The 16,235-nt window shown below is 38.6% G+C and overlaps 1 protein-coding gene and 1 pseudogene across 1 annotated transcript in view; one reads left to right on the forward strand and one right to left on the reverse strand.

Annotated features, from left to right (window-relative positions):
* SND1 (staphylococcal nuclease and tudor domain containing 1) overlaps window positions 1-16,235 on the forward strand; it is a 424,177-nt gene that overhangs the window by 167,910 nt on the left and 240,032 nt on the right. The window lies entirely within an intron of this gene.
* On the reverse strand, window positions 7,332-7,849 carry LOC112299731 (cytochrome c oxidase subunit 6B1-like; annotated as a pseudogene).

Genomic DNA, 16,235 nt, shown 5'->3' on the forward strand with positions numbered 1-16,235 from the left:
TATTTAAATTAGTTAACATTTCTTTTTAATCTTTTAGATATTTTTACTTACTAAAAAGCCAATAACATTGTTTTAAGTTTTTTTCTTTACTTTTTTGGGGGGTAGTGTTCACTTTTAATTTTGAGCGACTGCCCCCCACCCCTCACTGACTCAGTGTGCCAGCTCAGAAACCACCAGTGTTTCCCTTTCCTTAGGAACCTTTCCAGAGCTATTTTAGGCCTGTATAGGCAGATGTGTTTGTAGGTGGGTAGATATTCTTCTCCCATTTTTACACAAACGTTAGCATCATAAATACCGTTCCATTTTGTACGTATGACCAAAAATAGTAACTTCGTGTTTGTATTTAGTTTTTATGTGCTTAAAAGTGCTAACGGATTGTTGGTGTTGATCTGCGCAAGTTAGGGAAAGCTCACAATTTTCCTACAAAATTTCAACTTCGTTTACTTTGTGACCATAATTATCCTGGGACTTGAAAGTGCAATTATTAGTTCTGCTGATATTGATGATGATACTGTCTGTTCTGTCCTTGTTTATGAACTGTTTTGTTTTTGCTCTTTTATTGTAACATTTACTGCCCCTGTTATCAGTCACAAAAGCAACACTTGTTTATTCTAAAAAAAGTATTTTTGAAGAAAAAGTTAAAAAGATACTACTACCCAGGGATGGCATCTGACATCCTTGAGTGTATATTATTCCAGTCTTCTTTTTATGCATTTGGGCATTTGCATAATTTTCACTTAGCTGGTGATTATGTGGTACTTGTAACCTTCAATATGATGGTTTCTCCATGTCATTAAATAGACTTCTATATTAGGTATTTTTATCATTTAATATCAAGTGAATATTTAATCACTATCCTATTGTTGGCGCATATTGGTTTGAGAACCATATAGACATGGGTTTGAATCTCTGGGGTAGCATTACCTAACTCAGGCTTGTCGTGAGCATTAAATGAGGTAATATATGTTAAGTGCAATGCTTGGCACAGTGTAAGAGCTCAGTCAATAATTACAGACTACCGCGTCACAGTTTAGGAATATTAAGAACAAGGAGTAGTATATAATGACAAATAAAATACACTAGTTCTTTTCTGTGTCCTGAAATAAGGTTGAGTGAGAGAGAGAAAGGGAAGTTGAAAAAGGATCAGTGGGGGTGAGGGGAGCAATATAGAGTGAAATCTTAAGAGGGAGAAGGCCGCTAGCATTTTATTTTCCCTAGCCCCTGTTGCCTTTAAAACCAATCTTACGGGAGAACCAAGATGGCGGCGTAGGTAGACACACTGCGCCTCCTCGCACAACCAGAACCGACAGAGAATCGAACAGCAAGGGGGACCAACACCAAGGAAACAGAAAATAATCATTCATCCAGACTGGTAGGAGGGGCGGAGACGGCACTGGGGTGGAGAGGACTCGTGTGGCTGTGGCGGGACTGAGACTGGCGGAGTGTGGGACAAATGGCGCAGGCAGTCCGAGCACTAGCAGACCCTGCGGTCCCACATTTGCACAGATAAACCCAGAGGGCCGGACTCAGAGTGGCGGAGAGCGGGGCAGGCAGAGTGGTGGATAGCACATTGCGGCACCACATTCGCCCACAGATAAACCGGACGAACGGCGGGCAGAGAAGCAGACCGCTGCGCAACCCAGGGCTCCAGCTCGGGGAAATAAAGCCTCAAACCTCTGATTGAAAGTGCCCCTGGGGGTTGGGGCCGCAGGAGAGACTCCCAGCCTCACAGGAGAGGTTGTTGGAGAGACCCACAGGGGCCTAGAGTGTGCACAGGCCCACTTACTCGGGAACCAGCACCAGAGGGGCCCAGTTTGATGGTGGGTAGCGGAGTGAAAGACTGAAATCCGGAGGAGAGTGAAGCGGGCGCCATTGCTCCCTCTCGGCCCCGCCCCCACGTACAGCATCACTGCGCAGCGACCAGCATTACCCAGCCCCGGTGAACACCTAAGGCTCCTCCCCTTAAAGTAACAGACGCGCCAAGACAAACAAACAAAAAAAAATGGCCCAAATGACAGAACACTTCAAAGCTCCAGAAAAAATACAACTAAGCGACGAAGAGATAGCCAACCTATCGGATGCACAGTTCAAAGCACTGGTTATCAATATGCTCACAGACTGGGTTGAATCTATTCGAAAAACAGATGAAAAAATGAAGCCTATGCTAAGAGAAACAAAGGAAAATGTTCAGGGAACCAATAGTGATGAGAAGGAAACTGGGACTCAAATCAATGGTATGGACCAGAAGGAAGAAACAAACATTCAACCAGAAAAGAATGAAGAAACAAGAACTTGGAAAAATGAGGAGAGGCTTAGGAACCTCCAGGACACCTTGAAACGTTCCAACATCCGAATTATAGGGGTGCCAGAAGGAGAAGAGGAAGAACAAAAAATTGAAAACTTATTTGAACAAATAATGGAGAACTTCCCCGATCTGGCAAAGGAAATAGACTTCCGGGAAGTCCAGGAAGCTCAGAGAGTCCCAAAGAAGCTGGACCCAAGGAGGAACACAACAAGACACATCATAATTACATTACCCAAGATTAAACGCAAGGACCTACGTCCAAGATTACTGTATCCAGCAAAGCTATCATTTAGAATGGAAGGGAGGATAAAGTGCTTCTCAGATAAGGTCAAGTTGAAGAGGCTCATCATCACCAAGCCCTTATTATATGAAATGTTAAAGGGAGTTACCTAAGAAAAAGATCAAAAATAGGAACAGTAAAAATGACAGCAAACTCACAGTTATTAACGACCACACATAAAACAAAAACGAGAGCAAACTAGGCAAACAACTAGAACATGAGGGTTGTCAATAAGGGAGTGGGAGGGGGAGAGGGGGGTAAAGGTACAGAGAATAAGTAGCATAGATGATAGATGGAAAATAGACAGGGGGAGGGTAAAAATAGTGTAGGAAATGTAGAAGCCAAAGAACTTATAAGTATGACCCATGGACATGAACTATGGGGGGGGAATGTGGGAGGGAGGGGGGTGGGCAGGATGGAGTGGAGTGGGGGGGGAAATGGGACAACTGTAATAGCATAATCAATAAATATATTTAAAAAATAAATAAATAAAACCAATCTTACAAGATTAGTCTATTGCTTGACCTTCTAAGAAAGCCTTTTTGATTCTCACCCGCCCCCTGCCTCACTCCTCCTCAGGGGCCCTGACTGGGAGCAGCTTGATTCAGAGGGGAAGTGGCCCTGGGGAAGGGAGAGTTTGGAGAGAACTCTCAACATCCCGTTTCCTTCTCTTCTGAGATTCTTGGTACAGTGTTTCCACAGCCTGATAGAGTTTCCATGGTAACTGGCAAGAAGATGAGAACTTAATTTAATCTGGCCCCAAAGAAGCTAAATACAGGGAAAAGTATGCTTCATCCCGCAGTCCTTTTTGGGTTTTTTTGTTTGTTTACCCCCAGTCTCCTAAAACCTCAAACTTGAAGCTCAGAATGGAATGGTCTCCATCTCCTCAATTTACCGATCCAACCATTGCTGTTTGATATCAGTTAAAAAGAAATAGTGAGTGTTGGATACACTGCTTTTCCTCAACTCCCCAGATGAATGCTCAGTCAATTAATTCAGGACTTCAAATCATTATACATTGCCTTTGATACATTTACTCTTAAAAGCTGAACTGTTAAATAGTTTAATCAATTCAGACATTCATTAAATTTGAAGTAATACTATGAAGTAGGTTTATTTCTAATCTCATATGCAGCATATTTGGTTTCAAGTACTTCAGGCGAGAGATTTGTTATGATTTGTATTATAGAGTGACGATCCTTGGTTGATGATATCATAGTCAACACGTAAGCGATTAAGGGTTTACCCTGATTGTAAATATAGGGGGTATTGAAAACAAAATGAGGTAGGAATGCTGCTTTATTAATAAATGTAGGCAAACTGGTTATGCAGATACAATTTTATGTTATAATACTGCCATTTCCCCTAATGTTGCCTTTAAATTCCCACTGATTCTAAGTGGTGTCCATTTTCACAATTAAATGCATATTAACCAAAATTTTGGTTAAAACAAAAGGGCACATTTTATGTAGATACTCAACACTATTGTCATTTCTTGTCTCAGAAAAAATTATCTGCCAACTTTTTGAATTCTTCATAGAAAGGCAGTAATAGAAAGCCTCATTTTGAGGGAAATAGTGAAGTTTTATTTTGTTTTTATAAATACCTAAGCTAAGTTCCCTGAGGCAGTTGAATCTATTTCTCTCATTGGTCATTGGAGACAGACAAGTATAAATGTTGAAGGCCAACTCTACGATTTTTCCTCATGTTATGAAATTTCATAAGCCTGTTTTTTTAGAGGACTAAAGCAACTTAGGTTTAGAACTCACTTTCCTAGGAGGTAAATTCTGGTTTTTGTCCATTTTCACTGTGTGAATCACTTTATCATGTCTTGTCATCATCCCTCTAGTGGGGGTGGCATTCCCACTGCTAGGAAGAGACGGATTCCTTTGCAGTTCCCATAGATAAAGATCTTCTTTAAAAAATCTGATTTTTATATTTTAAGCTTGCTTTTAAAAATGGGCAATGGAGTATCTTTATTTAGGCAGTTCCAATTATCTTGCTACTTTTTACCATCATCTTTGCTTAGTTCTTGACTTTGGAAAGCTTTGCAAGCCTTTAATCTGGACTTTTCTTTGTGAATAACCCTATTGACTTCCATCTTAGGTTGTGTATTTACCAATATTTTTTTATCTCTTTATTGGGATGTTGTACACAGGTACCGTGGATTAGTAGGTTATTTTTTGAAAGTAGGGAAGTAGAACATGCAAACATTAAGAATTGGTCAGCTGATTAGAAGCCTTCTGGAGAATCAGAGCGAGTCTCGTCTCTTACAACAGGTTACTGATTACAGTAATAACCTGTTACTTCTTAGGAGTGTCATTAACTAATGTTACCTTAGATTACAACTTAATTATGATGTTCTTTAGTTTTCTGACTGTTCATTATTTTTCCCAGTTAAAAAGCAATATATGTATGTTACAATAAGTTTGAAAGTGTAAAGGAAAAATAAAAGTAATTCAAATCACTTTAAAATTCTGGAATATTCTCTTTTATTTATATAGGTTTATACTTGAATCAATCTCTATGACCTTAGTTTTTCAATTGACAGTAAAACCTTAATATTTTCCAACATTGTTAAATGAGCTTTTAATATAATAATTCAGAGACTATGTTATTTTATTCTTTGATGATATGATGTTTATTTTGCCAGTCTATGTTCATCTTAATTTTTTTGGACTATGGTAGTGTGGTTTTATTTTATGTTTTAATAAACAGGCATATTGTATGTTTACCCCCACAGTGTAGTCAGATTCACTAAGCATGCAAAATCAAATCTTCTAGATCTGGGTGGGTCTAAAGTTTAGAGGTGTGAAGGACAAAAAAAAAAAAAAAAACTTTTCCATCTATTAATTGATGTTGTTGAATACTCTTTTAGACAGGACTTCAACATTTAAAAAGTGTAACAGCCCCCATCCCCCATTGTCCCATGCATTTTATCTCATTTGTAAAGGTCAGCCTTTCATGTTTCCTGAGATTGTAATTCTCTAATTTTCTCAAACTTTATTTTTATTCCTTTTTCTCTCAAATTTCATTTAGCCTAGTTCTTTTTAATTTTTTTTTATTTATTGATTTTTCTGGAGAGGGAGAGAGAAAAAGAAACATCGATTTGTTGTTCCCACTTATTTATGCATTCATTTGTTGCTTCTTGTATGTGCCCTGACCTGGAATTGAACCCACAACCTTGATATATCGGGACAACACTCTAATCCACTAAGCTACCCAGCCAGGGCTAGCATAGTTCATGCTTAATTTTTAACCTTCCACTGGTCCCTTATTTTAAAACAACATAGTAACACAATAGTTCATTTATATTTTTATTTTTGATTTGCTGGTATATATCAGCAGGAGGTATAGCTGTAAGGTGGGTAGTTTTGGAGAGAACCGGAGTCCATAACAGGAGTGCTGGTTCTCTGTCTCTCAGCCTTCTCGTGAACAGCAAGCACCTTCGGCCACCTGCACTGTATGATCCATGTATTTTAAGGGTAATTTCTAAAATGACTCAAACTTGGAATATCCTTGGGCTAACCCTCCTAGACTTTAATTCTCTCCAGGCATATAACGGACTGAAATGACTTAATTTACTGTGAATTACTATTTTTGTACCTTCAGATCTTACTTGCTCTGATATTTAGGATCTAGTCATAACTCTTCCATTGAATTGCTATTTAAACTTGGGGAATTCACATAATTCTATTAAATCTGCTTTCTCTTATATGTTAGTATATACTTGCCCTATATATAACTGTGTTCCCTTTCATTCTGATTTTAATGAAAACCATTCATTTGACTTTCTTTATCCCTTAAAAGGTCGGTTAACTAAGAGTTGGATTAAAAAAATGAATCTTTAATTATATAAAATGCTTTTAAATCTTAATCATTTTTAAAAGTACTTACTATGCAAATATATTTTTTATTTTCACTCTTTGCAAGCCAGCCTAATTCCAAATTGTATGGCTTTGCCTATGGTATTGTTGAAGACCCTTCTCGCATAATTTTTGAACAGATTATTTAACCTTTCTGAGTAACTATGATATTGTAGATGTTATTAATATGGCTTCTCTTTACTCCACGGCCCAGCTACCTCTAAGCAGCTAAAAAAAGTATCCCCCTATCAGGAGCAGCAAAGATGTTAATTCAAAACAAAAACCTCCCATGTAAAGATCGATTACTGACATATTGTGGAATTATTAAAAAGTGGTTATAGTTACTTATTTCTGGTTTGGGAGTTGACTTTATTAGTTTGATACCAGTTAATTCTTCTCAGTTCTTTCTATTTGTTTCCGATCAGAGTGTCTATAACGTGCCTGCAATTTCCTAACAACTGTATGATGTTCTTCTAGACTTTTGAAGCCCATACTTATCAAATATTTTACTGATTTAATTACTATATTCTTTTTTTTTTAAATAAAAATTTTATTTATTTATTTTTAGACAGGGGGGAGGGGAAAAAGAGAGAGAGAAACATCAATGTGTGGTTGCCTCTCACACGCCCCCCACTGGGGACCTAGCCAGCAACCCAGGCATGTGCCCTGGACTGGGAATCGAACCGGCAACCCTTTGGTTCACAGGCCCACGTTCAGTCCACTGAGCTACACCAGCCAGGGCTCTTTTTTTTTTTTAATACTTTTCCAACGAGTGTTTATTATTAGTTAATCCATTACTCAGTATCCTAGGGTGGGAGGTACCCAGGTCCCTCTTCACCTCCCTGGGAGAAGGATAGAAGACAGGTGGGGTGCAACCAGTTCAGATCTTCCCAGGAAATGTGCCTTCTGCCATGTAGTCATCCCAGACCGACACAAAGGGACTTCTACGCACACTGGTACCATTCACACATGGAGACATCACCCCCTTTAGTGGTCATTGCCTTCCCACGGGGGGTGGAAGTCCAGGTAGTCCTGTTAATAGTTCCTGGTCTGGTTCTGGTTGGGGAAGTGGCTATCAAAAGGGGCCTTCTTGTAGTTCTTGATCTTGGTCTTGATGTCTTCTGCCATGTTGCTGACTCCTACACACACCCCAGAAGCTGCTCCTAATTGCTGTATTCTTATGTTTATTGTGATGTTTACTCACAGGAATTTTATCAAATGTCACTAACAGAATGCTCATTAGACATGGTATGTCATTTCAATGTATAAACTCATGTCAGTTATAACCATTTCTTATTGCAGGCTCTACTTTTATAAGTGCATCACTATTAAAACATGCCTATGTATCTTGGCTTATATTTTACAGAGAAAATAAATGAAGACACAGTATTTATGGATCTATCCTTTCTATTTCAGGACACAATTAACCTAAACTTTATTCTTGTTTTTTAAATATATTTAATGTCTCACTGTTCTGTGATATATATTTTATATATATAGTACATAATATATATAATATATATGTGAATGTTTGCTTGCTCTTTTCCTAATACAGAAAGTTTGATGTTCCTGCACTTGCAAGTTGTTCTAGAATGTACTCTTTAAGTGGTTGAGATTCTTTTGAGATTGTTTGAAAGTCTCTTCTTAGGGTAGTTTGCATGAAGTTCTTGGCCAGTGATTGCAATAAATTCTTGTCTAGTTAGAAACTTCAGTTGTTGATTTTTTAGTGTAAATATCACTGTATTCTTGAGTAGTCTTTTGACGATCAGATTAACAAGTTTATAGCTCAAAGTTATCTGAGTAAAACAACTTTTGTATTTTTGAGATACTATCTCATAAGCACAAGAATAAAAATTCTTTCCATGCTGAGTTATGGAGAGCTCATTGGGTCTTCGTGTTTATTCCATTACAGCTGTGCTGTAGAAGAGTTTACCACTGATTTTTCCACTATGGGCTCTTAGGGGTGGAGGCAGGAGAGGAATTGGGTCAGCTTATATGAAGAGCAGCCCATAGAAATTACCACACGTGACATGTCGGGGAGAGATGCATCGCGGTGTTTACCAAGAATATATTCAGACAGGCTAAGTAATGAAGATGTGAGAGTCCCTGAAACCTGCATTACAGCTCAGTTCACTTTGAGTGAGCGTGTGCAAGGAAACTGGAAAGCAAATGCAGCCACTGAGAGAGTAAAGCCTATAGGGATTGTATTTTTTTGGAAGACTCTTTCTGTAGCTTCCATCTGTATCCTTTTTGGCATCCTAAACAGTGGCTGTTGTTTTTGTTCTGAGTTCTATTATAGGGGCAGTGCCTGTAGAGGCAGTTTATTGGTACTCCAAACATCTTTTACCATATTTCATTAAGTTCAGATTATCTGCTACCATGAGATAGTGACTCATAATGTCACACTCTTTGCTAATCTGGTTAACATCACTTTTTATTGACTGCACTATGATGATTTAGGGAGACAGAATGAATTGACTTTGCTGCAGTGACAAATTTGTGCTCTTCATCCACTGTACTAATGGGAAACAGGATCACAGGGCATGAACTGGAGATGGGGTGCAGCCCTTTAGACATTAGTAAGTAGCTCCTGGCCTAAGAGCTAAAGGAAGAACTGCTGGCTGGTTCGCTGCAGAATGTTGGGGTTTGGTGAATGGTCAGTTGGCAAAATATTATTTTGTATCCTTCACTTACAATTCCTCAGCTATATGTAGGGCTGCAGTGAGGTATAACAAACATCAACCAGTAGTATCAGACCTGTCAGTGATCAGCATGCCAAAATGCACTTCCTTGTTACGTGACAAGTGGAGAAAACATATGGCAGGCAGGTGGTGGTGGCAGCATCATTATCAGCTCACAGTGAGATTGGCAGTTCATTTGCAGATAGTGATGCCCACCTGCCATGGAAACAGTACACCACTGGGCACCCGGAAGCCCTCACAATTGTGTCCTTCTAACAATGTATAGCCTGCCCTGCCTAGTTCTTACTGGTTGGCAGACGTTACCGAGTGGTGTCCCTGCCTCAGCCTGGGAAAAAGTGTGATGAAATAGTAACACTTTTGTGACGTTTGTGCTTGTGAACAAGCCAGTTTTTTGTTTCTTTTTAAATAAAGGCACCTGTTAGCTTTATACATTATATTGCAATTGACCATTCGCTTATTTTTTTTAATTTAATCTTTTCTTCCAAATGTAATTAAAATTTTCTAATTTCAGAAATTCATAGTGATAGTGTAAAATTGGAAGTACCCTATAATTGTACCTTTGAAGGTGAACCCTTCTAACAGTGTTAGATATATTCCTTCAGATTCTGTTTCTGTATGTTTCCCTGAATCTTTTTCTACCAGACAGGATAATATCATAAGTACCATTGTGCATTTGCTTTTTTCCTCTTTGCAGAGTGCATAGCTCTCCTTTGTTTTTAACAGCAACTGTATATTTGAGAAGTGGTAATATTTGGTAATACACTAGTGGAAAACAGATAGCCATGACTACCACCAACTTGGAACTCATGTCCTCGTGTGACTTAGATCACAATTTGTAATTATGCGTTTATGTTAAACTACTGTCAATACAAAGGACAGAGTGCTTGTACATGTATCTTTGTTTCTATAGACTAAATTCCAAGATGTGGAATCGCTGGGTCAAATGACATCCACACATCAAACATTAGTACAATTGCCAGTTTGACCTCCAAAGGTGTACCAGTTTTGGTTTCTGCTAACAGTGAAAAATACCACACAAACACATAAAAATGGAAGAAGGTTCATTAGACAGAAAAATGAGTAACAGTGAGTAAACGCAACTGGAAAACAGGATAGAGGTAGAAAAATTATGGTGGACACAATGAAAATTCCCCAAACGTGTAGATCTGCACTGACAGATCTCCAAAGGTCTGTTCGTCATAGTGGGAATGGTCAGAGCACAAGACATCCAAAAACATTTGACAATTTTATAGGAAGTCAGTGAGCTATAGACTACTGTACCCCACGCTGTGACTGCCTCTGAGAAATGGTGAGGCAGGTGCATTTAGTTAGATGTGTGGTACCTTCACATTTGCTTGACTTGGCTCTACTTTTTATAAGGCAGGAGAACAAAGATATTTCATATACTGAGAAAGGGAATAATTTTCCTACCTTGGACTTTTCCTCCTGTTTAAATGGGTTATTGGACATGTGTTCTAATTATTACTGCCTTTGGTGAACCACCTATTTTTCTGGGAATGTGATGCAAGTATCCTCCTGAATTTCCTAAAGATTTTGCAGTGAACTGGTTTTGGTTGAGGTAAGAGTTGTCTGGCCTCTGCCTGGCTCATGCTGCTAAGTTACTGTCTGATAGAATGTGTGGGTAGGATTGCCGAGCAAGCACACACATTCAATTGTGGTAAATGCACATTGCATAAAATTTACCATCTTAGCCAATTTAAAGTGTACATGCGGCTAAGTAGTGTTAAATATACTCACATTGTTATGCAGCCAGTCTCCGGAACTTCACCTTGCAGAACCAAAATTCTGCACCCATGAAGCAACAGCCCCCATTCCCTCCTCCCTCCAGCCCCTGGCGACCACCATTCTACTTTGTTTCTTTGAGCTGGACTACTCTAGGTCTCTCACTCAGTGGAATCGTACAGTATTTCAATTTTGTGACTGTTTATTGCACGTAACCTAATGTCCTTGAGGCCCAGCTAAGTCATAGCGCATATAAGAATATCCTTTCTTTTTATGGCTGAATAATACTCCATTTTATGTGTATACCACATTTTGTTTATCCATTCATCCATTGATGTATTTATGGGTTGCTTCCACCTTTTGGTTATTGTGAATCATGCTCCTGTGAACACGGGGTGCAAATGTCTCTGAGACCCCCGCTTTCAGTTCTTTTGGGTTGAATATACCCAAATGTAGAATTGCCATGTCTTAGAGTAATTCTGTTTTTAATTTTTTGAACAACCTGAGCAATAATTTTCCTTCTTGTCCCTGATAAATTAGTGGTGGACACTGGAGAACTAACTGTGAGCCTGGGAGAAGAGTCTTCGTCTGTACAGCTGCCTAGAGCTACCTTACTTTATGAATTTGGGCTGTTTGTGATGCAAACACTGCGTTTGACCTGTGTTTATTGTTCAGCACTAATCACCTAGTTTCTGAATATGTAATTTGTTTGTGGCCTGGGGATTGGCTGTATGCATATATACTGTTTTGTAAAACAATAGCTACAAGTCAGGAGACCTGAATTTGGAGGTGGATGCAGATGCAACTCAGGTTGGTCTTTGATCAGTGTCTGTGTGGAGTTTCAGACATTGACCTTAAGTGTTATTGCTGTATGCACGCTGTGCCTTTGATCAAGGAACCCCGTTTCATTTAGTAGGCCTCTGTGTTCCCTGTGAAATACGGGGAGAGGCTGGCGTGTGTAAAGTAAGAAAGACCTATGATGTTAATACCCAACTATCTTGGAATCTTTATTTACGGACAAAATCAAAAATATTTTATATAACAGAAGAGCAACATCCTTGAGCTGTTTTTCTTAGTGCCATTGGCAGGCCTTAAGAATTATTATATTTTTGTTCATAATTCTCCTTTGAGGTCATGGCACACTTCTTTTAGTCCAATACACTATTCTAAGTGTGGGCTTTACCTGAATATAAATATAGTTCCTTTGTCTGAGTGATTTCTTAATGCCAGCTCATGGGCATGCTGGAGAAATGGGTGTTCTTTGAACTGTAGTGAATGAAGGAGGGCTTTTCTATACTGACTTTGCTCACCCAGACAGTACTTAGCCCCCAGAGCAATAGAATTTATTGGAACTCTTGGCAAGGTGAATACTTTAGCCCCCACTTTTATTGCTTAGATGTTCCAGTTTGGTCTTTCAGTGAGTGGAGATATTTCCTTCACAGAGAAAATGTAACATAACCTTTGCAGAGAAAATGTAACGTAACCTTTGTTTTTTATGTATGTCTTAATAATATCCTTTTTTCCCCAGTAATTTTTCTTAGATGTCATTAAGCACATCCCCTTTCTTCATGTCCCTGAGCCTCACATCATAGTTTTGTTGCTGTTGTTGTTTTAAAGACTGGGTGACATTGTGTGTATTCTTCACAAAGGCATAAGTATCTCTGTATATTTGTGCTGCTTGTGTGGCTGGAACTCCTCCAGGGAGAGTTCTGGACGAAGTGATTTAATTTCCCTTGACTGATGCTGACCTTGGAAATTTTGGACACAGATGAATGTGATTGACACTTGTATAAAGGAGAAAAAGGATCCACACTCAACTTCTATCCTCCAGAGAAGGCAGTAGGCGATTGTCGCTCTCCTGAGGAGTAAGATGAGACGTGCAGGGGGCACAGGGGCAGTTTTCAATAGTGCTTCTGGGGCCCCCCGCATTCTTCTTTCGGGACAAGCAGTGTTGTATTACAGTTAGGCACTGGGATGATTTATACCATGATGCAGCAGTGAGTGAGATAATGGTCGGGGCACCAGCACAAATACACGTTTTAAATGTGTTCGTAGGTTTATAAGGACTTGAATCAACAGGATTAAAGAAAATTCTGGCAGCTGCAAGGTTATTTGCAAATAGTGCCCTCTGTTTTTTCTCTGTGATCTCTATCGGATTTACTTGAAATATTTTCAGTTGTCAGGCTATGTTTCCATAATGATTTCTGTGTGCCTATTCCCCTCATACTATAAATGGTGCCGTATATATTCGGTCCATTTTGGTGACATGGTTGCTGTCAGATTGGCAAAGATTTCCAGACATAGTAGTGATAACAATCTCTAATGGCCCCTTATATGAAATGGTTTCACTTATATTTGTGGGTCTCATGCCAGTGTAGGCTTCTAATTAAATATTTACCAAACTGAATGTTTATTGTAGAGCATTGGCGTCCACTTCAGTGAATGCCTAATGTCAGATAGAATTACTTAATGTGTCTAGGGGCCCTGTGTTAAGCTGGATTTTACCTTTTCCCTCAAAACAGATAAAAAAGCCTCTGCTCATTCGGCAGGGAAGTGCAGGGGTGGGGGGAGTGGTGGTAAGGGGTTCATTTTGCCACAGATGTATCAATAAGAAGTCCTTGACTCTGCTTTTTGTGAGCAGTATAGATTAACATCCCATTGATGAAAATGAAATGTGATTACAATAGTTCTGACTGTGTGGGGGAGTTTGGGAATATGATTGTAGATGGGAGAAAGCAACATGAATACCTGCGAGTAAACAACCAGCCTCAGCAGCTGATGACAGTGATTTTGAAGGGGATGTTACAGAATACATCCAGGCTGGATTGGGGAAGTAGGAAGGGAGAATTGGTTTATCTTTGCAGTGTAGTCGTATAGTCTTTTGTCAGTGTATCTGTAAAAGTTTTCATTTAAGAAATACCAGAGCTCAAAGATGTGCTAATGGAGCACATAAATTTCAGCTTTGGATTATAGTTATAAAAATAAATAGTTCACATCTACCAGTTTCTCATTTTCTTTTTAATAATATCAGTAGTCAGCAGAAGCATTATTCATAACTACTAAACCATATTTCTTTCACCTGAATTTCTAGTCACTATCCATCCATTAGAATAAATTTCAGACACTAAGGTAAAGAATTCTAGAATTGTGTCAGCAAAGCAAGAATAAATAAAATACAGCCATTGAATTGATAGAAGTTCCTGAAAAGTATCTTCACCAAACTATTGGTAGTTATAAATTTGAGAAATTTTTTTTCCTTTCTAAAATTTATTCTTTCACCCCAAATTCTTTTTTGAAACTGAAAAAGTAATTGCCTTATCTTTCTAGTCTAGTGACATACTGTATTTTTAAAATAAAATGAAGGATAAACATTTTTACCTGGTTTTTCATACCATGGTTTTTCATATATGGTTTAAGACTGTTTACAAGTATTCACGAAATAGGAGATAACAAAAGTTCCCAGGGGAAAATAGAGAAAGTTAGAACCGCAAAAGCTAGATAATGCAGTAGAGGAGCGAGGTTTAGACTCCTGTGCCTCACACAGTCCAGTGTGGTGACTGTAGCCATATGTGGCTATGGAGCACTTGAATTGTGGCTGGTCCAAACTGAGATAATGTCTGAGATATTTTGAGATAAGTAGGAAATGTTTTAAAAAATAACATCATGTGTTTCTTTTTTCATTTTTTAATGTTGTTATTAGGAAATGTAAAGGTGCATGCGTTGCTCTCATTTGTGACTCTCATTGTCTCCTTGTCACACTTGTTGCTAGGAGGAGGCAAGCTGGACATCCACTTGCGTTGAGTAGCCAGCCCCTCAAAGTGCTTGCTGCTTACCGGGGAGGTAAACCGAGAGCGTGGCTAGAAGCAGAACCATGAGCCTCCCCGGGAGTTTGTTTTGAAGCTCATCCTCTATCTAGATGAATTGGTGACTAAAATGTGTTTTAAAATTTAGAAAAATTGATAGCTCATGTATTTTTAGAGTAATTACATAAGGTGCTTTTTAGCAGGAAAAGAAGAGTGAGAAACATAAATATTGAGGAGCATTATGGAAGCTTCTGTCATGTTCAAAGCAGATAGAAACTTGGTCTCTTTTTTTCATTGTCTTCCTAATTTTGTAAGGCAAAGAGTATTCTCCCAAAATATTTTTAGTTAACCTATTAATTGAGACGATTCCCTATACTCTGCTTCAATTATATTTAGTAAATAAAATCTCCAATAACTGGTACTGCAAAATTAATCTGGAAAATGTCTGAATAAATACTAAATAGTGTATCATTCTTTAAAATAAGCCCTATTTATTTCTAAGTTGGAATGAATATGCATGAGGTATATATTCTTGTTTGCTATGGTTCCTTAAGGAGAAAAGTGTGTTTAATTGAGTCTTTCTGCCTTATGATTTCAGTAGTCTAATGATTTAAGTCAACATTCATCTTATTTATGTGTGAATATATATATGTATATATATGTCTAGGCATCTTTATTTATCTTGTGGATACTTACTTAGCAGTTACTGTGTGCTAGGCTCTCCTTTAAGAAAGTCAGTATATGTTTATCTAAAAATAACTGACTCACAGAGCTTACTATGAGTCAGGCCCTGCTCTGAATGCCTCATGTATATTAATGCACTTCTTCTTATAACAGCAAGATAGGCAGAGATACCCATGTTAAACTGAAGCACAGAGAAGTTAAATACCTTACCCAAGTCCACACAGTTCATACGCAGAGTTGCTGAGAACCAAATCCAGCAGCTTAGCAGCTCCAGAGTTTGTTCCGTCATCTAAGCTGTGTGAAACATTTTATCCTACTTACTAGTGTCTCCTGGCTGCATTAGCTGCACTTGCTTAGATGGTACTGTCTTTCCTGTACCTGCGGTGCACAGAGGCTTTTCATGGCTACCTGCAAGTTCTGTCTTGAGAGTGACAGGCCATGTAAGAGCTCATTTTGAGAGACAGGGTATTTATTACAGCTCTTTGTGAATTTATGATTGGTCATGTGGAATAGTGGGTGGGATTATGTGTCAGTTATGCAAATAACCACCCATAATAGCCCTAGTTATGTGAAAACTAAACTCAGGCTCTGGCCTGGCAATGTTGTGGGTATGCAGTTGTTTTTTCCCCTACCTTATCTTTTATGCATAGGTAGTTCAGATTTTGTCATTTCATTATCACCAGCATCATCAGATTGAAGTTCTTTGGTGGTTTGATACTTTGTAGTGATTAGTTGTATAAAAAGTATTCATAGATCCTCAGAATTCCTTATGTGTGGCCCAAAGCTATTCTATTGTACTAAATGCTTCCAGTGTTTATAAGAGACTGAGATGTAAATTCAATCCTAATTCTC

The sequence above is a fragment of the Desmodus rotundus genome, chromosome 6 (assembly GCF_022682495.2).
Source record: "Desmodus rotundus isolate HL8 chromosome 6, HLdesRot8A.1, whole genome shotgun sequence".
Lineage (NCBI taxonomy): Eukaryota > Metazoa > Chordata > Mammalia > Chiroptera > Phyllostomidae > Desmodus > Desmodus rotundus.